Below are 26,012 nucleotides of genomic sequence, written 5' to 3'. Positions count from 1 at the left end.
CAGGTTGCCGTGCTCTCCTGTGGTCTCACCAGGGCCTCTTGGGTGTTCACAAAAGTGATGGCGGGTGGCAGCTCACCTTCAGAGGACAGGGGTGCCAGTCTTTCCCTACCTCGATGACAGTGTGTTGAAGGAAGGTTGACTTCAGGCAGTCGTCAGCCACCTCCAGACTATGGTGAACCTCTTTTCAGCTTTGGTGTTCACTATCAAGGTGCTGAAGCCTGACTCCTTCTCAGATGCTCTCTTTTATCGGAGCTATTCTGGACACGGTTAGGTTTTATGCCTTTTCCCCATGAAAGAGAATCCAAGACATTCAGACTATGATCCCAATCTTTCAGCTTGATCCTGAATTTCAGTAAGGTTGACTACTGGAGCTGATAGCCTCCTGTATCCTGCTGGTTGAGCATTCTAGGTGGTATATGCAAGCTCTGTGGTGGGATTTGAGATCCTGTGGGCCCAACATCAAGAGGAAATCTCCTACAGTGCTCAGATTTTGGAGGAGACCTTGAAGGCCTGCAATGATGGGTATTGGACTGTGAGTGAGTCAGCAGCAGAACTCTCTCTTCATCCCACACAGCACTGACAGTGGTGACTGATACTTTGCTTCTGGTTAGGGGTGGCCATCAGGTTGGAGTGCCCATCTGGGAGAGGTGAATATGAGAGGGCTAAGGTTGCCAGTGGAACCCCGGCTCCATATCAACCTTCTGTAGCTGTGGGCCATCCATTTGGTGCTGAAAGGCTTCCTTCCATCTATCAAGGGGAGGCTGGTTTAGGTGGTCTCTGACACCACCACCATGTGGTATTGCTACAAACAGGACACTGTGTGGTCTTAAGCCCTGTTCCAGGGTGCACTGTGCCTCTGGAAATGGCTTGAACACTGTTTTTTTTCTTGGTGGCGAAGCGCCTAGTGGGTTCTTTGAACACTAGGGTGGACAAACTCAACCATCAGCACATAGCGGATCACAAGTTGCAAGTACACCATGAGGTGGCACAAGCCCTCTTCCGTGAATGAGGACAACCTTGGCTTGATCTAGTTGCCAAAAAGGTGCAATGTCAGCACATCTGCATGTTGGAGTTCCTAAGCTGTCTCTCACTAGAAAATGCATTCTGCCTCTAGTGAAACTCAGGACTCCTGTATGCTTTCCTGCTGATAATGCTCCTTCCCCGAGTTCTCAAGAAGATCAGGACCGACCAGACCCAAGTTGTCCTAGTGGCTCTAAATTGGATACAGAGAATATGAGGTCCAGAATTCCTAGGCTTGATCATATGTCCTCCTGTCAGCATGCTCCTGTGGGAGGACCTGCTATCGCAGGAACAAGGTAGGTTTCAGGCATTTGCAATCTCCACCTTCATGTTTGGAGATTGAGTGGAGTCAGCTGAACACTTTCGGTCTTCTTCTGGTGGTGGCTGATGTCATCTTGGTGACCAGGCATTCCTTGACAAAAACTGTGTATGCCTGTCGTTGGGACAAATTTGTGGTTTGTGCTGCACATGTCACCATGACCTCCTCCAGGACGAGTTATCTGGTGTTCTGTTGTTTGTTTTGTCTCTCGCAAAGCAAGACTGTGCTATGGGCATGGTTAAAGGTTATCTTCCAGCCCTTTAGGCCTTCTTACGGTTGCCAGATCAGCTATTCTTGTTTAAGTCACCTGTTGTGATGCAATTTTTGAAAGGGCTACAATACGTTTCCCTCTCTCCTTTCCTTTTGTGATACCCCAATGAGACCTTATTATAGTCCTCACTTATTTGATGTGCACTCCATTCGAGCTGATTTACAGCTGTCCCTTACAGCTTCTTACCATCAAGACAGTGTTTCTTATCGCCATCACGTCAGCACAGCGCGTCAATATGCTTCAGTCTCTTTGTTATTCCACTACACACCACCTTTTTCACAGACAAACTGGTTCCATGGACTGGGGTATCTTTTCTGTCTAACTTTGTGATGCTATTCCACGTTGGTTAGTCTATCTCCCTTCAGGCATTCTATTCTTCGCCTCATACCGATAAGGAGGAGAAAAGACTCCATTGCTTGGACCCCAAGAGCGCTCTGAGCTTCTATGTAGATGTTACCAAAGAACATTGGGTGGATAATCAGCTCTTTGAGGGGTTTGCTGGAGCCAAAAAAGGCAGGGGCTGAATAGAAGAGAATCATCTCCTGCTGAATCTGCTCTGCATGAAGACCTGTTACACGCTGGCTAAAAGGCAGCCTCCAGAGGGGGGAGTGACCAAGCTGGCGACCAAGATGGCCGCTCAGCATTGAAGCTTCGCCAGCTCATCCCCGAAATGAGTGGATAGTCACTGACCCGGGACCATCCACATCACCCAAATCCATTTCACCCTCCCAGTGGCCTAGCTGACATGAAGACCATTCTGGGGAGGTGTGGTGTGGGCAGCAATGAACGTGATTGAGGTGGGGGCCCGGTTCAGCCTCTGAGGCCTCTCGGCAACAGGGGCAATGGGTGGGCTTGAGGCCGGGCTATCAAGCCCTGCCAGGACCCACCTCTACACACATGCCCACAATACCACCCGGGAGATGCTGTGTCCGACCAAAGCCCTGCTGGCTCGGGTGGTGGGCCATCAAGCGCTGTCATCATCAGCAGCCATTTCAGGTTGCGGCATTCAGACCGGCTGGTTTGCCTACGCCGGACTTCTCAAGCCCTCACATTTGCTGGCTGCCACAGTTTTGCTGGGATCATTACCGCAGCGGGAGATTACAGCTGGCTAGCCAGAGGGAACATAGGAAATTACCATTTGAATGCGTGGCTGAATGCATGAACAAGAATGACGAAGATGGTGATAGAGCCCTCTGAAGGTGCGCAGCCCGCGACCACGAAAGCGGTTGGCAGTGATCTGAGTGGGGTTTAAGGCTATGGATGCCTGCTTCGATGCATCATCAGGCAGATTGGATTGCATGAGCGAGCACCTCGATCAACACCAGGCTCGAATAGATGGGCCGGAGTAATGGATTGCCACATTGGAGGAAAGAACTCACACCGTGTTAAAACAGCTTGAAATTTTGGAGCGCGGGGTAAAAAAATGAAGACTTAGAGGTCAGGTCACACCGCAACAATCTCCGCATAACTGGCATTGCTGAGTCCACAGCTACTGGTAAAATGGGTCTATTCATGGAAAAATTGCTGGTGGAACTGTGGGCGTGAAGAGTTTTCATCTGCCTTCCTGATGGAGCGGGCTCATAGATCCTTGGGTCCTAGGCCCCCTCCTGGGATGATGCCACATCTTATAATTGCCCAACTGCTACATTTCAGGGATAGAGACACCGCACTATGTCTGGCACGGGAACGGGGTTAGGTTCAATATCAGGGAACCATTGTCTCCTTCTACCCCAATTTCACCTTGTTGGTTCAGGAGGCTTACTGAATGTTTACGGAGGTGAAGGCTGCACTCTGGGGGCTGGGGCTGCGTTATGGCACCCAGCCCGCCTCCGCATGGATGTTCAGGGTAAACCACCGTTTTTCGATTCCCCAGTCGAAGTTCAGGCCTTTTGTCAAAAATATGCCAAAGAAAATCAACCAAATCCCAGGGACTCCCCGGGGTGCTCTGCCCCTGACCTCCAGACTACTAACAGCTTAGACCTGTTCCCCAACGGATTGATCTCAGGTGCTGCCTCACAGGATGGATTTCACTGGGTTGCTTCTACGGAGACACCACAGTGGAACAATGTTGTGGCACGCTATACTGTCATGGCTGCATTAGTTGACTTATAGTTACCATTTATTTCTCACACATATCCTTTATCCAGTTTTATAATTGCTGTTCCATGTATACAATGGGGATTGTCTGTCGCTGTGTTGCGCATCCTCTGAGGTGTACACCACTATGGTTATTTATTCTCATTGTTTGATTTTTTGTTTTGCTATAGAATGGGGACTCACTGGGCATCTTTTGGCCTGGACGGTCGGGGTAGGTGATGGGGTAGGGGTTGTGTATTGCAGATATGATTGTGTACCACAATGGAAGAACATTTCTAAATATCTATTGCACAGGTTCTACATGTAGAACATGGGAGTGCCTAACATGGCAACCAAAAGGGTGGAGGTTCCATTTAGGACTTAGAACATTAGAAGCATTAATAATCCCCAAAAGGGCAAACCAGTTCTACAATATCTCATCCGGCACGGGGTTAAGGTAGCGTTCCTACAGGAGACGCATAGCTCTTGTGGATCCTCCTTGTTCTATGCCTCCACTGGGGCCCTACCCAGATTCTTCCCCACCGATAGGACATACTCTTATGGGGTCGGCATTTTAATCCACCGTTCAGTTCCCTTCACTCTGAAAGACTTCAGTGCTAAAGAGGGGAGGTATGTGGCAGTCACAGGCCGCCCAGCAGGCCTTAAAGTGCTGTTATTAAATGTTTAAGTGCCAAATGTAGATTCACCAGATTTTTTCCGGGACTTGCTGGAAAAAATGGAGAGGGTGGATGCAGACCATGTCATAATGGAGGGCGATCTTAACTTATGTATTAATCCTGCTCAGGATTCAATGGCTAGTGGCCTGGGTGGGAAACCCTGCACTCTTCAGGGACTACAAGATATATGTGCCATGTACTCCCTTAGAGATGCATGGCAGCATCAGCACATCCTAACTCCGGGACACACCTTCTACTCGCCACCACATGGTACCTGGACACTATCTTTGGTATTGGTTACTATCGATGGTATGCCCTGGTTGAGTGTGGTGAACTGCCTTCCCAGCATGCTGTCAGATCATGCTCCTGTACACATAAGGGCCGATTTCGATGCAGCCGGAAACGGCTCCGACCATCAGCAAGAGCCGTTACGGCCGCATTGAAATGTCCTGCTAGGATTCCTTTCCGACCGACCCATTATGATGTGGTAGGTCGGAAAGGAATCCAAACAGGGGGGTCCATTAGGAAGACGGGCGGACTTTGTCCGCCCGTCATCCTACCGGTGTATGGGACCACCCGCCATAAGGGCGGGGGTCCCGTCCTACCTATTATGATGCGCCCGCCACAGTGGCGGGCGCTTCCCGCATTTGTAGCATTGCAGCCCGACACAATGCAAAAAATGGACGTTGTGCATTGAAATGCAGGGGGGTACCATAGGTACCCCCCATGTGCACCCCCCATGCCCATGGAGTCCCTGGGGGTCCGCAACGGGCCCCCGCAGGGGGACTCCGCATGCCTTTCCGTGGCGGCATTGCCGCCACGGAAAGGCATTCACAAATGCCTATCCTAATATGGCCGGCGGTGTCTAATAGACACCGCCACCATATAAACCCTTTTCCGCCCCGGCCGCAAGGCGACCGGGCGGAAAAGCGGCGGACGGTCTTTCCGTCCGCCGCGGCCAAACATGCCATCCTAATATGGCGGGAGGTGTTTTGTGTCAGGATGGCGGGCGGATTGCCCCCGCCAGGCCGGCGTTGGCTACCGCCTGCCTGGCGGGGGCAATCCGCCCGCCATCCTAATGGACCCCAGGCTTTCTAATTGGCTTCCAACGGGCTCGGATAGCCCGTCCGCCATTCAGTAAGGGGCCAGTAATACGAAGGCAACTCTTTCTGCCCAAGGGATTACGATGGGGGGGTCCACAAACCAATTAGTTGCAAAAGTGAAGATATTTCTAATATTTTCTTAGTTAGAAGCTAAAGTAAAATCGGCACTCTTTTTGGACAAAATTATTCCAACACACAATATTTGCAATGTTAAAAACATATGTATAAACAAGAAAATTAAAATTTTTGAGAAAACAATAGGAAAAGAATGTGCAGAGACTTCATTTTTGTCAGCAAACAACATGAATTTATTTTCATTCCAAGCTTTTTTTTACATTTATCATGAGAAACAGTGGTTTCTCCGAGGGGAACGTGCAGAGAAATAGTGCTCGAAGGTGTGAGTGGACGGGGAAATATTCCCAGTGTGAAATTTAAGAAGAAAAAGTAGAAAGGTTCAATGTACGATTGATCAAGTGTATCAAGTCCTGGCCAACTCATATATTTTACATGGTCTATTTACATTGGTTAGTACAATCTCAGATTGTAGTCATCTGTGGCACGTGATCATTAGGGTTTTGGTAGGTCCAGGTACAGGGGAATGTGTTCGTCGACTTTTCGACTCGACTTGTGGCATATGGGACAGTTGGAGCTTTACCTGCAAGTCTTCCTCAGGACAGGACGGGTGGCAGGAAGGCAACCAGCTTGTGGTATTGAAACCTCATCCGCAATACGGGAAGGGTAGCCGTGTCATAGACATTATTCCTTATCTTCGGATGCCCAGAGGTCAGTCCGGTTGACAATTTAATTGTTCAAGATCTGTGCATAGAACGGTGTTCGCTGCCGACAATTGTACTAACCAATGTAAATAGACCATGTAAAATATATGAGTTGGGCAGGACAACCAGATTGAAAATCGCCATTATCAAAATGATTGCTTTATTTGTTTCTCAATATGCCCATTCTCCTCATGAAAGATTTCTTTGTCGCGTTGAGAACTTTCTACTGCGTCTTATTTGGGCACGCCGCAGACTGCAAGTAGGCTGGTGAACGCTGGTTCTCCCCTATGAAAGGGGTGGCTTTGGGGTACAACATTTTCACCTTTATTATCTAATCCCACAATGTCAGTATGCGTACAACTGGTATCAAAGAGCTGCTTGCCTTCCCTATGAACGTGTGCAACGTGAGTACTCTGGTGGGGTTCCACTGAATGCCATACTCCCCGCTGGCCTACCTTTAGATCCCACAGACATCCAACAACTGTCTACCACATGCTGGGCATGGAACATCTCCTATGATTGCTGGTGATGGGGTGGCTATACTCCCCTGGACTACCGCTTGCTGATAATCGGTGGCTACCTCCAATATCAGAAGCCATAGTCAAAAGCACTCTGAGGCACTATGCGTTACACACCGCAGGGGATCTTTTGCCAGATGGCCACGCCATCTCCTGGGCAGAGAACACATGCTTTGTCACTGCTACTTCAATTGACAGATTTATTTTGCATCATATCCAAAATGCACTGCTTGCCCAGAATCCTTCTTACCCCGTTCCGTCAGTGGATTTTACCCCCTCACGAATCTCATAGAAGATACAGATGGTGGACACTTGTCATCAAATCTATATTGGGCGTGCCTGGATATGCTGCCTGTAGCGCATGATCACTTGTTAGGGGCATGGATGGAGGACTTAGCAGCGCCCTTTACCAGATGATATTACTGCTAGCAGCAAACTAGAGTAGTGACCCCTAACCACAGACACAAACTGATACACTTTAAATTTCTCAGACGCACATACACATACATAACACCCAGCTTCATGGCCAAGACAGATCCTAACCGTCCTTCGACCGTCACCAAATGTCACGCTGATGAAGCAGATTTCTTACATCTCATGTGAACATGTCCACTCATTGGCAACTATTGGACAGATAATTTTACACAACTATCCCTGATGGTGGAAATGACTCAATCACCAGACTCAATTCAATTCAAAGATAACTTTATTCCGTTGAGGCAGACAACCATAAAAGCACACACATATAATACCAGACAATGCAATTCAAATATACAAATTACTTTTAACAACTGTAAAGTTGTATCAAAATCGAAAGAAGTGTAAAGTGTGGTGGGCGGGTAAAAACAATGTCACATGGCAGCTATAAAATTACATCAGGTAATAAAAAAATATTGAAAGTGCATTAACTCTTAGCAGCTATACAATTACATAATACAGAGTAATGAAAAAAATAAATAAAGCGCAATGTGCTGACTGTAAACAGTACTCACTAGGCAACTATGTAATTACATCAAGTAATACAGGCGTTTTGAAAGTGCGAAGTGCTCAATGTAAACAATAGACACATAAAGTAAAATATCATTAAAAAAAAGTTACCCTGCTTATTTTGCACTGCATGTGAGGTTAAAATTAGGTTGACACTGACCATCCTTATCAAAGCTATATAAAGGGATAAAACCATTAAAAGGGAAAGAGGAGGATGACCCTTTAAAGTACCATACTCTTTCTGGCCCTAATTGAGCTAAGGATAAAAGAAGCAGTATAAAAACAGATCCCCGGCTCTTCCAGAGCCATCAATAAGGACATAGCAGCTTTGATGGAATGTACCTCATGTTTTAGAAAGAGCGGTTTAAGATACTTAATTCTAAATGCCAAAAACAAATTACATAAAAGTAAAAAGTGTGTGGTGCTTTGCTTTGTAGATCCATCACACGGGCACAGGGGGGAGGAATGTTTTTTCATAGTGGGGAACGCAATCAGATTGTGCACTAAACCAAGCCGCATTCTGGTCAAAACAAAACGGTGGGAACTTCTAGTAACAAAGTTAAGGTATCCTTGGAAACCCATAGTAACAGTATTCATGTGATAAAATTGAAATGTTTCCTGCTTCATGACTGATTCTTGTCTTTTTTTAGTCCTATATGTCAGGAAGGTACTTTTCACTACTTTTTTAGATAGTATTGGTTGAATACTTGGGTTCCCAGTAATCGGTATATCAAAAATACCATCAAAGGTTTTAATTATATATTTAAGCCATGGTATCCGATTGGCGTTATCCAACCTTAAACAATCGTTTATAATAACCTTAGTAAACAAGGTCTCTTCTTTGGACTAAATGGATCTCCACAGCTGTAGCGGTCTCATGGCTACCAGGTCCAACAAATAATTTAGACCAACTTCGCTGTGGATAAATTCCGTAGAGGCAGAGGTTGGGAGGCATAAAAGTTTCTTTAAAAAAGTATTCTCTTCAATCTGTAACGCCCCACATGTTTTATGTCCCCAGATTCCTGCACCATAGAGTGCCACTGAGGTACATCTGGCTTTGTAGTTGTCAATCATTTCTTTAACCCGACGATTACCTAAATTAGTGGCAAATTTAAATACGCCATAAATACTTTTTCTCAGTTTTGCCTTGACCAGTGACTGCTCATAATTCCATTCCCCGTCTGATGAAAAAGAAATGCCTAAATAACAGAATGATTCCACATTGGTTATTTTGTCGCCCTCTATTAAAAATGGTCTCTGGTTTCTATATTTCCCACCGCACACCATGGTAAATGTTTTGGTTTTGTTAATCAGCAGCCTCCTGTTGTTAATAAAATTGGCAAACCCATTGATTAGCTTATGGAGCCCCACCGGTGTTCTTGATATCAAAACGAAATCGTCCGCATTAAGCAGAACTGGTGTCTCTTTGCCATCCACCAGAGGGGAGTCCACGGGGATCTTTTTAAGGGCCTCATCCACTTCATTAATAAATAGGGTGAAAAGAAGGGGGGCCAGCACACAGCCTTGTCGGATGCCTCGTTTTACTTTAAAATTAGTGGTGCATTCCCCATATTGACCGTACCGGACTTTTGCTGATACATTTTCGTACAGTCTGGCTAAAAAATGGATAATTGCTTTTGGTGCACCAAGATTAAGCAAAACGAGCCATAAAACACCATGATTAACCAAATCAAAAGCGCTGCTTAAATCAACAAAACAGAAAAAAAGCCGGCCCTGTTTGCCTTTGGTGTATTTACCGATAAGAAGCTCCAGGTTGATGCTCTGTTCTAAGGTACCCAACCATTTTCTAAAGCCGTACTGGGATTGGGCTAGAATGTTATTATCCGACACCCACTCCTCCAATCTGTTCAGTAGGACTCTACTCATAATTTTGACTGAGGAGTCAAGTAGAGAAATGGGCCTGTCATTTTTTGCCTCAGATTTATTACCCTTTTTGTGGATTGGTATAATAACGGATTCCCCCCAAGTAGGGGGACATCCCTCAGTTACAGCTGCATTGAAGACCAAAGTAAGCATTGGTCTCCATAACATGGGTAGGGATTTATAAACGTCTATGGGGACGTCATCTGCCCCTGGTGCTTTTCCCCCCTTACTATTGCTTATGCCTGTCAATACCTCCTCTAATGTGATTCCTAAGTCAGTGATTGGCCATTTGCTTGGCGTTGTTATTTGATTCGATAAAATATCCTTGGGGTTAAAAATACTGGAAAAGTGGTCCACCCAGTCCATGGAACTTACATGGGCCAAAAGTTTCGGGACAGATTCATTTTTGAGGAATTTACTATTCACAGTGTCCCAGAATAATTTATGATTGGCGGTTGTTGCGGCAATGTCAAGATTATCCCAAGCTTCTTGTTGCAATTCAGCCTTCCTACGTCTGATATTGGAGTTGTATTCAGTTCTAAAGCTACGGATAACTGAGCTATCCCTGGGTTTGGAAGATAAGGCTAATTTCAACTTATTCAAGGATACCGTGCAAGAGTGGTCAAACCATCCCCGATCATGTTGTTTTTTTGTGTTCGATTCATGTCTCTGCCTGGAATTTTAGCAATCATTTCCAAAACTGCAAATTTCAGTTGGCTGATGTTGTGATGCCTTTCATTAAAGTGTGTGGCAACGCTGGATCTCAAGTTGTTAGTTCTGATATTGCTCTTGTGCTCAGATATTCGCACTTTAATTTTTCTGATCGTTTTGCCCACATATATGAGTCCGCATGGACATTTAAGATAATAAATCACATATTGAGAATCACAAGTGGCATGGGTTTTTAATTTGATCGGAGCTCCTCTCATTGGGTGTGTCATGGTGTTGCCCTTTGTTATATTGTTGCAGCAGCTGCAATTATAGCAAGGTATTATCCCTTTGTGATGAGTTGTCTCAATGTCTCCGGTATATTTCAAAATGTCTTGTATGTTTTTGCTCCGAGTATACCCAAATGTGGGTTGGTGAGCTATGATGTTTTGAAAATCAGGTTCATTGGTGAGCAGTGGCCAGTGTTTCTTGATTATCTTTTTGTAACAATGGCTCATGGTGGAAAATTTGGATATTATCACTGTTTTTGTTGATTCACACCTCATGGTGGGCTGTAAAAGGTCTTCTCTGGTTTTGTTGGTGCATTTTTCTAATGCTTTCTCCAAAATTGGTTTAGGATATTCTCTCTCCTCAAACCTCCTAAACCCCCATTATATAATATCGAGTCACACTTGTTATTTAGCCCTAGCCCACCGTTACTAACATCTTGTTAGTCACCCAATATAACATCAATTATTATATCAGTTAGCATGTATTTACCTACAGGAATAGTAGGATCTGATCCTCATACTGAGTTCATTTAATCCTTTGTGTTTAGATTCCCCTGATGAAGTGCACAGGTGTGCACGAAATGCATTGGGAACTTTTTGAAAATATTGTAGAAAGACAAATAATATGATCATTGTTGAAATGAAGTTAACGTTGAAGCTAATGACAACAATTACCTTCAAATAAATACTCCACAACGTGAAAATCACTGGATTTATTTTTTGAATGCGATGAAACCGAATGGTCTCAATGACAGAGTAGAATTCTCATGCTATTTATAATGTGATTATGTAATTTAAGGTTTGATTTCACAGTACCATTTCCACTGTATATATTAGCTGTTCATCCAAGATTTATATAATCCATATATTTTTTCAGATCCCTTCATAATATATATTTAACATATCACTCTTTTAATCTGCATCCACTACTTCATTTACACGATTAACATTTCACCGTTAATTAATGAAATCTATTCCTCACATTAGCCCTACTTCTCTTTTTCCTAAACACTGGTTATGTATGAGTTTCACCACTTCAAGATGGCGCTTAACCATCAAGTCCTATTTCTATCACCAAACACACTGGCCACGATCGACACGTCGGTCCGACTTCTGAACCGATAGGAGCACGGAAGAAAACCATCAGTTAGCATGTATTTACCTACAGGAATAGTAGGATCTGATCCTCATACTGAGTTCATTTAATCTTTTGTGTTTAGATTCCCCTGATGAAGTGCACAGGTGTGCACGAAATGCATTGGGAACTTTTTGAAAATATTGTGGAAAGACAAATAATATGATCATTGTTGAAATGAGGTTAACGTTGAAGCTAATGACAACAATTACCTTCAAATGAATACTCTATGAAACTTACACCTCGATTGGATTGAATATTTTAATAAATCTTCAACGCATCACAGTGGATCTTAAGCTGTGCCCAGAGGGCCATCTTCTATACAGAGGATGCTTTATATCTTCACATGTCTAACACTCTAAGAGGTAGAGAGTGACACCACTGGAGCACGCCACACCAGCATAAACTGAACACTTTTGAGCCTGTGCGCCGACTAGAGAATTTTTGTTGTCCTATAGTTTACAGGCCAACTTCTTTGTAACCTGGACTCTGATGGTGCCTCAATAGAACTGTAGTTGTTTCTAATATCAGTATTGAGGTACTTACACTGGGCATCCCCCCCAGATTGTTGGATAGGAGTCAGTCAATCGTTACAGTCCAGTGTGCTTAAAGCTTGGAACCTGTTAGACAATAGGGGGGTATGATGGATTGCTTGAGTGATTGTGTGGTTTGGTGTACCGGGATGGAAGTTCCTCCCTCCTAAAGAAGTGTTTCCAAGATGTTTATAGAAATATCCAAGCGGGTAGAGCGAGATAGATCGCTCTAGGCAGGTATTACATACGGCTCTCTCAAGGGACGTCTGTGCCCAGGTTGGGTTCTTAAAATTAATTATTATGCAGTCCCCTTGCAGGGTTTTTCTAGATGGACCTATCCACTGAACCCTTGTTGTTACTAAAATGTGTTCCCCCTGGTCCACAGGGAAACCACAGTGGTCATGTAGCCAGTGGAGTACCTTGTTCTTCAAGGTGCCATGGTTTTCCGTTTGCCCTATCCCTAGTGGTGGTATTTTAAGCATGACTGCTACATAGGGACTGCAGTCTGGCGGTAAATTAATCACATTTTGCTCTTTCTGGGCTTGTGATCCCTTGGGCTTATTTATAACTTGGGTTCTATTCGTCTGCCCTTTATTGTTGGATTGTGAAGTAGTAGATTGTGGGTTTAGATGTACACTCCCTCTAGTGTTTGAGTTAACAAAGTTATTCAGCGTGGGTCACTCGGGTTACTTTGTACAGCCATTATCGCATTCGGGATGTTTGAATTGGGCGTAACCACTAAAGGTGATTGTACCAGGGGAACAATACCCGAATCCCTGGTTTGGCTAATCCGAGATGTCAAAATTGTACTCAACTTCTCAACTTCTAAACTTAGTATGTCTAGCTTCATAACCAGAGGTTTAAGCATGGATTCCATTTTCTGGATTAGTGAGGAAATGATACGATTGGCAGTTTCATCATCTAGTTTAGTGGGGATAATGCTATTTTCGGTGATGTTAACCTGGTTGCGGGTCAAGGGCCCCTTTCTTGATTTATCATTGTTCCCTGATTTAGCTTGATCTTTTCTACAATTTCTTCTCCTTTTTGGTGTAGGGGGAGCACTAGAAGTAAGGGATTGAGATTGCTCGTCCTGCAAGGATATATCTTGTGGTAGAATGGGAGGATCTTGAGTAGCCTGCACTATAGGTGCCTCACAGTGTGGGTTATCTGGGAAACGATTACCTCCAGTTCCGGTGTAACCTCAGTCCCGGAGGTCACCCCCAGTGATAGGCGACATTCTGCCCTCGAAATTTCCACATTAATGGCGCTTACAGCCTTGACCAAATATTCGTCAATGGTCGGGCCATGGTTAGGCTTGGGTTTTGGAGTTTTCTCTAGTTTCCGTTTAGACATAATCAACCGGAAATACCAGGCGAGCAAGCGAAATGACTAGATAATAACACCCCCAAACCTGCTGTTGAAACAAACCAATACTGTGATAACTAAAGTCAGGTTAACACTTTAAACTAGCGCCCGGGCCGCTATATAAAAATAGGATGACTGATGCCCCGGTCCCAATATCCGTATGCAAAGTCACCTGGGTGTCCTGGGTTGAAAAAGATTAATGGGGTGGCCCAGCCCTGCCTCGGACTGTCGCAGACGGCCCCGCCCTTGTCCCAGGCTTTTCCCGGCACCTCCCGCGCGTCCCGCGATGCGGAAGATTCTCCGCTCCTCTGAGCGCCTCCGGGCGCGGAAGTGGGCGGAGGTGGGCGGGATGATGAGCACGGTGTCCTGGGGGATGTAGTCTCCCCGCTCTGCAGCCACGTGGTGGATCAGAACAGCGGTGGCGGGGGAGACTGATGGCAGAAGCCCCCCAGCTCGGTCGGGACACAAGACAGGTAGAGGTGAGTGCCTGGAGCCAAACCAAAGTCACCAGCAATGGCCCCTGCTCCGCCGAAGATTCACCGCTCCTTTGAGCGCCTCCAGGCGCGGAAGTGGGCGGAGGAGCGCGGGATGATGAGCAAGGTGTCCTGGGGGATGTAGTCTCCCCGCTCTGCAGCCACGTGGTGGATCAGAACAGCGGTGGCGGGGGAGACTGATGGCAGAAGCCCCCCAGCTCGGTCGGGACACAGGACAGGTAGAGGTGAGTGCCTGGAGCCAAACCAAAGTCACCAGCAATGGCCCCTGCTCCGCCGAAGATTCACCGCTCCTTTGAGCTCCTCCAGGCGCGGAAGTGGGCGGAGGAGCGCGGGATGATGAGCAAGGTGTCCTGGGGGATGTAGTCTCCCCGCTCTGCAGCCGCGTGGTGGATCAGAACAGCGGCGGCGGGGAGACTGATGGCAGAAGCCCCCCAGCTCGGTCGGGACACAGGACAGGTAGAGGTGAGTGCCTGGAGCCAAACCAAAGTCACCAGCAATGGCCCCCGCTCCGCCGAAGATTCACCGCTCCTTTGAGCGCCTTCGGGCGCGGAAGTGGGCGGAGGTGGGCGGGATGATGAGCAAGGTGTCCTGGGGGATTTAGTCTCCCCACTCTGCTGCCGCGGGGTGGATCAGAACAGCGGCGGCGGGGGAGACTGATGGCAGAAGCCCCCCAGCTTGGTCGGGACACAGGACAGGTAGAGGTGAGTGCCTGGACCCAAACCAAAGTCACCAGCCATGGCCCCAGACTCATTGCTGGTGCTGCTAGGGTATGAGCGTGATGTCCTAAAGGGGATCCAACGCTTCACAGCGAGTGCTCTATGTATGGCAAAACGTGAAATTGCGATATGTAGTTGCAGCAGTCACCATCCCACCACCGCACAGTGGCTTAAGAGTCTCGCTTTCTGTGATACCAATAGCAAGCTTTATGCTTCATTGCAAACACCCACAACTCGCCCACGTGATATTTGGCAGCAATTACTCATGTATTTACAGCAACAAGCACGTGGCAGGCCAGAATGGGGTCCTCCTAGAATAGTGCTGATGTTCCTCAGAACTTGGTATTTTTCCCCTCAAGGTCTGAATTGGTCAATACAGCTATATATGTCATTTAATGATGTTCGATGGGCTCACGAACGGATACATCTGCCATTGCTTGGTAGAACTAATTGCGCACTTTGCTCTTCCTTCCTCCCATTCCTGAAGCTACTTTGTATTTTTGCTACATCATATCCATGTGCTGTCACTAAAGCTGTACTGTTTGTAACATTTGAAAAATGATAAATAAATCAAAAAAATTCAAAAGGCAGACTCCAGAAGGACTGTGTGCTCGCTCTACTAGCACCAAAGCTGTTACCATTGCCTTAGCAAACAGAGTCCCTGTCGTAGACATATGCCAGGCAGCTAAGTGGGCATCCCCCCATATGTTTGTGAAGTACTACTGCCTGGACAGTCAGGCTCGCTGAGAGGGGCATTGCATGGCTTTCTGGTGTGAGACAATTCACAGGCCATCCTCAATACAGGTACTGCTTTGGTATCTTTTCAAAAGCTAAGGAATCTGCGGCTAAAAGTCTCTATCAGAAGAACAAGTTACCTACCTTCAGCAATGCTCTTTCTGTTAGAGATTCTATCTAGCCTGGATTTCTCACTGCCGCTCCTATCCTCCCCGTTCTATGACTGGACTCTATACTCATTAATAAGATTTCAAGTCTTAAGAATCTGCATACTATTCACAACCAATTCACTCTTGGGGGTCTACATCTGCGGGTGGAGGCAGCCTTGAGATCAACTGACATCAGCGCGCAGGGTGGTACCTATATGGGCTCCGCATGTCATTACCAGAGTGCAATGGCATCAGTGCTAAGCCACACAGCGCCACCTGCCAGTGCGCAGAGGTACTGCTGAAAAGTTTCCAGATCCAGTCTGATGGCTGGGCAACATTCAAAAGGTGAGGAATCTGCATCAGATAGAGTCTCTACCAGAAAGAGGGTTACCAAAGGTAAATAACAGTTCATCTCTACTTTCTCCCTTTTGAAGCTGCTCCTAACTTTCTATTTCTCCTGTCTTCTCCTTTTTCTGCCTCTCTCGTGCTCTGGATCAAAGTCTGATTGTGAAAAATACATACCAGTCCACAAAAATTAGAGCTGGTGCCCACAACCTGCAACAAACGGCCTACATTGAACACAAACTATATTGTTTTCATGATCACACTAAGGCCTCCATTACCAATGGTCTGTTACTCCCAATGAGCTTGCTAATGGGAGTTTCTTCTGACTATCTGTTTAAGAAGAGATGCCTACTCAGTCTCAGCCTATGTTGCTGGTTTCCGCTTTCATAAGGGACCTGCTAGAGTTTAAAAGCGTAAATTGCTGTTGTTCTCGACATCCCTGGAAGACGGTCCTTCATGCATTTGGTGGTTCCAGGATATCTCCTGACATCCTTAGATCTACAAGATGTTCACCTTCACATCCAAGACCACTTGGGTTCTCAAGCGTTCCTGCGCTTCTCAGTGTTGGGGCATCACCACTAGTTTAGAATACTTCTGTTTGCACTCGCAATGCATCTCAAAGTCCTGGGGACATTGGTGGATATGCATCATTATTGGTGCTTATGAGTTTCTCAGTACCTGGATGAGAAGATTTGCTCATTTGTATCACATCTTTCCCTGAAGCAGTCTGGGATATGCTCCGTGCCTTCGGGTGATCCAAGCCCATGGGATCTCCTTAGCCTTGTGTTAAAAATAAAATACAAACAATGAAAAGTTCACAGACTAGCTTGCGTGTAAAGCTAAATAGCAAGTAACATAGCAAAATAATTAAAAGACAATTGACATTTCAACTGACCAGAGTTCTCGCTAGAAAAGGATCAGTTGCAACATATTGCTAAAATGCATACATTTAGGACAGTTTTCACTGTTTTTCTCTCAATACAAGTCTATGGAACTTAATCATGTGTCACAAATGTGTTACCTTCAGGAAAACGTATCTAATGCGCAGGTGGCACAGTCTTTTCCGAGAGGAAGCACAAGATGTCCTTGATAAGAAGATATCATTCCTGAATACAAAACTGAGCCACTTATTCTCCCTAAATCCTGCTTCTAATTGCCAGAGCTGAAAGCGAGGTTAGGCTTTGCAGAAATGTGCAAATGTACAACCTCTAATTACATGGCTTTAGGGCTTACTACAGTTATGAAATTTAGCAAGCATGTTTGAGGCTAAAAAATAAGAAACAACAAACATATTTGTTTATAAAATATATTGATGCACAGATTGTCACACACAAATATAAATCAATAATACTGTAATACATAGGTATATGTGATTATGTTTCACACTTCTGAAGTACCAGATGATGCCTTCATAGATATACAAGTAATTGGGGCAGAGTTTTGGTTGGACCTGAGCCAAGTGTTCCTTCCTTTGTTCAGGAGCTAAAGCTGGTGTCACTTGTCAATGATTTGCCTTTGAGGAAGTGGCTTCAGGTGTCACAACAAACTGACTTCTTGTGTAGTGTAAAATGGCTGCACCACCCAGGGGGTTTCATGGGCACATGTTTCTCTTTGGTCCTTGGATCGCCTTTTAGAGCACTGGAGCAATCACTTGGAGAATGATGAGGCTTTCAGTCTGGTTGCACTACACATTTGCAGGGATCTTCAGTGGTGCGTGTTTCCTACACACCTGTATACAGGAGTCTTTCAGGTCCCTCTTGCCCTGCCTGTTTCTGGCTTTGGATGTCAGTAGTAGTGATCAGTGGGTAACTTGTGGTGAAAACATATGTATAGGGTATTTGGTCCCACAAAAGAGCCCACAAACTTGTCAATGAGGTACCATGTTCCGATTGACACCAGGTTTTTGGAAATTGGGTTTCTGGTTGAGTGGGTAGTCACACCCTACTCAAGCAGCAACGCCAATTTCTTTCAGAGCAGAGTCACAAGCAAATCCAAATTAACCTTTGCTTAACCCTTTAGTAGCTTGGCACAAAGCAGTCAGGCTTAACTTGGAGGCAATGTGTAAAGTATTTATGCAGCACTTCAAACAGTAATAAAGTGACGCAGAACACAAACAAAATCCCACCTCAATTTAGAAACATAGAGTAAAATTATAAAAAGTATTTGGAACCAAAACAACAAAAATCCAATCGATAGAACCAGAAAAATGCAATTTTAAAGTTTTACATGAAAATAGTGCGTAGAAGCTGAAAGCACTAACTGTGGTTATCTGGTTGCACCGGACCATAACAAAGTCACAAGTTCAGCCTGATGGCAATGGAGCATGGGCCGGATGACCAGGACCAAGTTCGGCCTGCTAAACAAAGTACATTAAATTCTGGTTTAAGGAGCATTGCGAGATCCCACTTCGAGGATGCGTCACGCAGTGGGGGTTCAAAGGAACCACTGTGATATGGAATCCATTGTCGCTGTCAAGAATGACGTCAACTGAGGGCTTGCGAAGCGAAGTCGTGTGTCGAGGATGCGCTGCACACTAGCACCGGACCGGAACAAAGTCACAAGTTCTGTCTGATGGCAATGTAGAGTGGGCCGGATGACTGGTACCAAGTTCGGCCCGCTGAACAAAGTACCTTAAATTCTGGTTTGCAGAGCATTGCGAGATCCCACTTCGAGGATGCGTCACGTAGTGGCGGTTCAAAGGAACCACTGTGATGTGGAATCCATTGTCGCTGTCAAGAATACCATCAAGTAAGGGCTTGCGATGCGAAGTCGTGTGTCTAGGATGCGCTGCACACTAGCAGATCTGAGGAACCTGAGGGGGTTCAATGTGAAATCCTGTGTCGTTATCGAAGCTGCTGTCATGAGGCGCTTGCTATGTGGCAGTTCCAAGAAAGTTACGGGCTGCGATGTGATGTCATGAGTCGGGATGCATCATGCAGAGGCTATTCCAATGTGGGTGTGAGGAAATGTGTTATGCTACATCGGCCCTGCTCACAGGACCACCACTGGGTTGGCAGAGCACCTTGAGGCCCACTTCCAAGGGTCCAGGGCTGGGCTGGCACCACTTGGGGACCAGGACTCACAGTATACAAAGTCCAGGTGCTGGGTTCAAGAAGGTTTGAGTCATTTCTGTTCCTGAGGCTCTGATCAAGAGGCCAGCCAACTAGCCCTTGGAGTCATTCTGGTGGTCCTGGGTTCAAGATGCAGGTCTATTCCTTCTCCCTCAAACGACAGGGCAGCAGAGTAGCAGTTCTTCTTACAGAGCAGCACAGCAGTCCTGAGTTTTCCACAAGTCCCGAGGTGTACTAAAGAGTTGGGTCTGAGGGTCCATTATTTATACCTAGTGCCTACTTTGAAGTAGGAGATGGTTCTGGAGGTTTCCACACCCAGAGGTGTTTAGAATTTCGTGCCTCCCTGCCTTGGCCCCAGATTGTCTGCGGTCAAAAAAGGCTAGTGTCAAAATTATTTGTGAGTGTGCTAGGCACAGCCTTTGTAATGTGCAAGTGTAGTAGGTGACAGCTCCTCCCCTCATCAAGTCAGAGATGGTCTATCCTGCCACCCCCTATTCCCATTGTGTCTCACTCTCTGGGAGTAGAACACAAAGACCAACTGCCATCTGTACCTATCCATGTGGCCGAGGATACAGGTTGCAGGCACCAAGAGGTTTGGGACAAGAAAATTGCAGCTTCCTAAAAGTGGCATTTTCAGAACGGTGACTTAAAATCTGTCTTTACCGTTAAAGAGGGTTTTAAATTACAATACTTTAGACACTATACTCGGTATTCGTATTTGCTCACGATTGAAAGTTATCATTTATTAAATGTAATAAGTTAACCCAATGTTATCCTATGGAAGAGGCAGGCCTTGCAGCAGTGAAAAACCAATTTAAGAGCTTTTCAATACCAGGACCCGTAAACGTTAAAAGTACATGCCCAACTTGGTAAAGGCACTGCACCCTTCCCAAAGGGCTGTTTAGGGCCTATCCTAGGGGTGTCTTATATGTATTAAAAAGGACGGTTTAGACCTGGCAAAAGGTTTATTTTGCCAGGTTGAACTGGCAGATTAAAACTACAGACTACAATGGCAGGCCTGAGAAGCATGTAAAGGCTACTTAAGAAGGTGGCACAATCTGTGCAGGCCCACCAGTCCACTTTACTAGGGACTTGCAAGTAAATTAAATGTGCCAATTGGGTGTAAGCCAATTTCACCATTTTTAAAGATGATAGCACAGGATCTTTAGCACTGGTTAGCTTTGGCAAAGTGCACAGAGTCCTAAGGCCAACAAAAACAAGATCAGCAAAAATTGAGATCGCCCTCTGCATTTATCAATCCAAATCCCGGTACTCTCAAGGCGTGTCTTCTACACTAGAAGAATTTAGAGGCCAGGTGCACCACAACAGGATGTCAAGCCATTTCTTCTGGTCTTTGATGTGTGCTGGTTTTTCTAGGGGCACCTTCACCGTATGGCGTGAGTAGGCTGGTGCCCAGGCATTCTGCGGCCAAGCTTTCCTGCATATTGAGCTTATTTGGTTCTGGCTCCTGTGGGTTTTTTTTAGGAAGCGCACATTGGTTTTTTTCCCCTGTTCTTTTGTGTGTCTTGACTTTGGTCCTTTTAGACTTTTTCAATCTTTAGTTGAGGAGAATTTCAAAATCCTCATTTACTGTTCTTAATCACGCATATATGTACCTTGATGATATACATAACTTCAAGATATGTGGAGTTAAGAATATTAAATACATACTTAGATGTATGTGCTTCCCTGCACAATATGGTGGTAGTCGATACTCTGGGCATTACATTATAGCAGCCAGTCTTTACTAGCCTCTGACACAACGTGTGACACTGGTCCGTAGAAACGGCTTGTAGAAACTATACTTTCATTCTCTGGGAAAAGAGCGCAAACAACATGGCAAGAAAGGCGTCAGGCTGAGAAAAGGATCCGGTAAAATGCGTGATGGTCCTTACAACAGCAGGCGGTTCACGATTAGCGCAGTATTGTAGGTAGTGGGCTATGGACTTTCTGCAAGCATGGGAAATGCCCCTTCTCCTCCCGCCCCAAGATCCATGTTGGGTAGTTAAAAACTGCCAAAATTGGGGCGCGGAAGGCCCCTCAGAGCCCCGGTGCCACTGCACCTTCTGAATTATTGTTAGATAGGCCCCTGCCTAAGTCCGCCTTCGCCTGTGAGCCCTGACAGAGGCGCGGCTGCTGGCCCGCCGCGTACACGTTCACTTGGACGGATCCGTGATTAGGCAACGCCAGGCCTAGTGCCAGCAGTTGGGTAATACCAGGCGCAGCGCCACCGGCGTCCCGCGCGGCGGCGTGACGCACCGTTCCCTCGCGCGGCGGCGTGACGCACCGTTCCCTCGCGCTGTTGCGCGTCCCCAGAGGCCGATGTTCGTCGACTGTAATGCGGAAGTTACTGCCTCTCTAACTTCTCTAAAGAGCAGAGGCCCAGCTCCCTGCTTCCGCTCCCGTCAATCTGTTGTAATAAGCCAGCCTCACATAACATTCCAATACACATATAACACAATCCCATAGCAGTGCTTTACAGCGGGCGGGCGAATCCCAGAGCAGGGTACATTAATGCCAATGGCCTCTATTACCCGATTTTCCCATCACAGAGCCGCTCACTGGCTCGCAAACTGCCATTGTCAGGACCACTACTGCGAACCGAGAATAGCTCCGTGCAGCACCCTTGCCAATAACTGAACTGCTAAATTATTTTTCCATCAATCCCAGAGCCCCAATGAACACCCTAGAAGTAATCCTTGTGTCCGCCGAGCCCGCAATAGCATCCACTACATGTATCAACTTTTCCCCAGCTACGGGGTTTATTGGTCTCAGAAGGAAGTTCGCCTCAAAAAAGGACTTGGACGATGCAATAACTTACTTTAAACCAAAGCTGAAAGACACACCTGAAGATAATGCTAACTAAAGTAAGTAGTGCAATGTGTGGTCTAAACATTTTTCTTTTCTAGAACCTAGAGGAATGCAGTGTCGGAGCACTGAAGACGGTTACGAATCAGTTTCCACCATCACCGATGAAATTAATGCGAATCATATTAATGGAAAACTTCAGTGACACTAACATTAGAATTCGGACTTGTGAATATATAATTACAAGGGCATTTGAAAGGGCTTCATAGGTGGCTGACATTGCTTCCCATAAGAAATGATAGTGACTCACAATGGCTCAGCCTACTATGACCCGGTCACTTTAGGGGAAAGATGTCCACATTTCTTGCAACAGATTTATGCTGCAGGGCTGGGGTTATTAGCAGACAGGGAGGGTGAGCATACATTACATTGCCAAGAGCTTATGTCAAAGCAGCACCTGTGAGGCTGATTTCAATTCATGCACCTATTTTTGACCCAAAGCAAGAGAGAGAAAAGCAAGAAAGTAAGAAAGAAGAAGGAAAGAAAATGAAGGGAAATAGAGACAAAGACAGATGGGTGTGTGGGGTGGTGGAAGAAAGGGGCCTGAGGTGTAATAGAGACTAGGCAGTCTGGGTTTTCTTCAGGCCCGGCGTTCGTTAGGGTCAGAAAGGGCTTTTAAGAAACACTGCGTTTCCCATTTTAGTTATTTAAGGAAACTAATATATATATATAGTGGGAGGAGTCGCGGTCTGTCAATGAAAAGGCAGGACATATAAACCTTACTCACACCCGTTCACATAAGCACATGCACCTGGCGCTGAAGAGGCAGAGAACGCCGAAATGCATCCGCCATAGAAGGAGATTGAACTCCTCTTTGGTTGTGCAGCCTATTAAAGCGCTTCCTGAATGTTCCCCAGTTGTGGCCTTACTCTTTCTTGGAAGGAGACGCTGTGCGATATATTCCAGCGCGATTTCCAGTGTCGCGTTTCTAAGGCCCCCGCTTTTGCAAGAGACTCTGTTTTACGCTGGAACACTGCTTGCAGTTTTTCTCTTCTCCGGGGTACCGGAACCTACAGGGCCCACCGCCCAGCAAAGGAAGAAGTATGACGGTGATGATGCCTCAGTGCACCACGTCGGGCAGGCTGGATTTCCACGACTTGCCCCCGCCAGAAAGGATTCCTGAGCTGAGGAGGTTTAAGCGGTATGGGGACCGGAGGAAGCGCCGCTGCGCAAGTATGCTTTTGGACATTGGGGCGATTTACAGACTGTGCAGTACATTTCTCCCTCCCCACTTTACTCCTGCGATACCTACCAGAGCCCTGCTGTTGCATGCTGGATCTTGTAGGCGCTGTCCATCAAGCGGACTACAAGAGGTATATGCACCGAGATGTCAACGAAGTGGGGGGAGTCGCGGTCTGTCAATGAGAAGGCAGGACATATAAACCTTACTCACACCCGTTCATAAAAGCACATGCACCTGGCGCTGAAGAGGCAGAGAACGCCAAAATGTTTTTATTGGTATAAATTGGTATAAAAACATTCCAAAACGCTTTGGTGCCTCTGTTACCTTACTTGCATGCCACCGAAGAAGAGCTATGGCTTGAAACGCGTCTGGTCTCCTGTGCAAGTTGAAAGCTGTGTACCTTTCTGACTGCCATGACCATTGGTGTGAGTGCAGCTAAACCCCTTCAGGTGTGACTTCCTAGTGCGGACACTTTGGTTTTGTTTATGTAGCGGCACATCCAGCCGCAGGAAGTCCTACCGCAGACTCAGCGGATCAATGCGCTTGCAACCGCAAGCACTTACGGAGTGAAGGGGGCATCGCCTTTGGATTTACAAAGTGTGCGGTCAGCATTGTTTCACAAACTTTTACCCACTTGGATTTATTTTTATACAAGTACACGACCACTGGGACTTCTGTGTACTACAGAGGCATCAAGACCCACTGGGGTAGATGGAATTTCAGGAGCAGGCTCACGGACTGCAACATCCATAATGCCTAGCCTTCGTATGCCCACGGGGGCGGGACTGAGCAAACCAATAAAACCATTCCAAAACGCTTTGGTGCCTCTGTTACCTTACTTGCATGCCACCGAAGAAGAGCTATGGCTTGAAACGCGTCTGGTCTCCTGTGCAAGTTGAAAGCTGTGTAGCTTTCTGACTGCCATGACCATTGGTGTGAGTGCAGCTAAACCCCTTCAGGTGTGACTTCCTAGTGCGGACACTTTGGTTTTGTTTATGTAGCGGCACGTCCAGCCGCAGGAAGTCCCGCCGCAGACTCAGCGGATCTATGCGCTTGCAACCGCAAGCACTTACGGAGTGAAGGGGGCCTCGCCTTTGGATTTACAAAGTGTGCGGTCAGAATTGTTTCACAAACTTTTACCCACTTGGATTTATTTTTATACAAGTACACGACCACTGGGACTTCTGTGTACTACAGAGGCATCAAGACCCACTGGGGTAGATGGAATTTCAGGAGCAGGCTCACGGACTGCAACATCCATAATGCCTAGCCTGCGTATGCCCACGGGGGCGGGACTGAGCAAACCAATAAAAACATTCTAAAACGCTTTGGTGCCTCTGTTACCTTACTTGCATGCCACCAAAGAAGAGCTACGGCTTGAAACGCGTCTGGTCTCCTGTGCAAGTTGAAAGCTGTGTACCTTGCTGACTGCCATGACCATTGGTGTGAGTGCGGCTAAACCCCTTCAGGTGTGACTTCCTAGTGGGGACACTTTGGTTTTGTATATATATATGTATATATATATATATATATATATATACACACACAGAAGGTTGCCCTTGTAAGGAGGCCACAGCGGAGGACACCTTCTGCCACCCAGGGTTCCGCCAATTGCTGCCAGCACTGTCCACCAAAATACACAGCTCTACGCGTTTCGTGTTGTCCCTTGATCACGAGCCACACAGCATTCAGGAAACACAGCAAACCGTTAGTTGGGAACACCTGCTTTATTTAATCAAAACCCGCCCATCGGGGAGTGTCTTAACGCCGCACCCGGCGTATGCACAGTGTTGCATCATGGTATTAGCAGTCCCAACTAGTGTCAAACTCAAGTGAGTGGTGCCATTAGTTCCAATTGCCGGAATTAAAATCCACAGTGGGTGATGTAAAGTACAAAGTCAGCATCTTTTTGGAATATGTCACCCCTGGGTATCGAAAACCTCAGCTCCTTTAAACGGCACATGAAAGTTCACTGCCAGGATCCGCAACCATGCATGCATTTCATGTGCCGCTTAAAGGAGCTGAGGTTTTCGATACCCAGGGGTGACATATTCCAAAAAGATGCTGACTTTGTACTTTACATCACCCACTGTGGATTTTAATTCCGGCAATTGGAACTAATGGCACCACTCACTTGAGTTTGACACTAGTTGGGACTGCTAATACCATGATGCAACACTGTGCCTACGCCGGGTGCGGCGTTAAGACACTCCCCGATGGGCGGGTTTTGATTAAATAAAGCAGGTGTTCTCAACTAACGGTTTGCTGTGTTTCCTGAATGCTGTGTGGCTCGTGATCAAGGGACAACCCGAAACGCGTAGAGCTGTGTATTTTGGTGGACAGTGCTGGCAGCAATTGGCGGAACCCTGGGTGGCAGAAGGTGTCCTCCGCTGTGGCCTCCTTACAAGGGCAACCTTCTGTGTGTGTATATTTTGAGCGGCCGGCTCCGGTCGCAAGGAGAGCCTGCCGCATGGTTGCGGATCCTGGCAGTGAACTTTCATGTGCCGCTTAAAGGAGCTGAGGTTTTCGATACCCAGGGGTGACATATTCCAAAAAGATGCTGACTTTGTACTTTACATCACCCACTGTGGATTTTAATTCCGGCAATTGGAACTAATGGCACCACTCACTTGAGTTTGACACTAGTTGGGACTGCTAATACCATGATGCAACACTGTGCATACGCCGGGTGCGGCGTTAAGACACTCCCCGATGGGTGGGTTTTGATTAAATAAAGCAGGTGTTCCTAACTAACGGTTTGCTGTGTTTCCTGAATGCTGTGTGGCTCGTGATCAAGGGACAACCCGAAACGCGTAGAGCTGTGTATTTTGGTGGACAGTGCTGGCAGC

The sequence above is a fragment of the Lissotriton helveticus genome, chromosome 7 (genome assembly GCF_964261635.1).
Source record: "Lissotriton helveticus chromosome 7, aLisHel1.1, whole genome shotgun sequence".
NCBI lineage: Eukaryota > Metazoa > Chordata > Amphibia > Caudata > Salamandridae > Lissotriton > Lissotriton helveticus.
The sequence above is the reverse complement of the archived record's forward strand: the minus strand, read 5'-3'. Positions refer to the sequence as shown.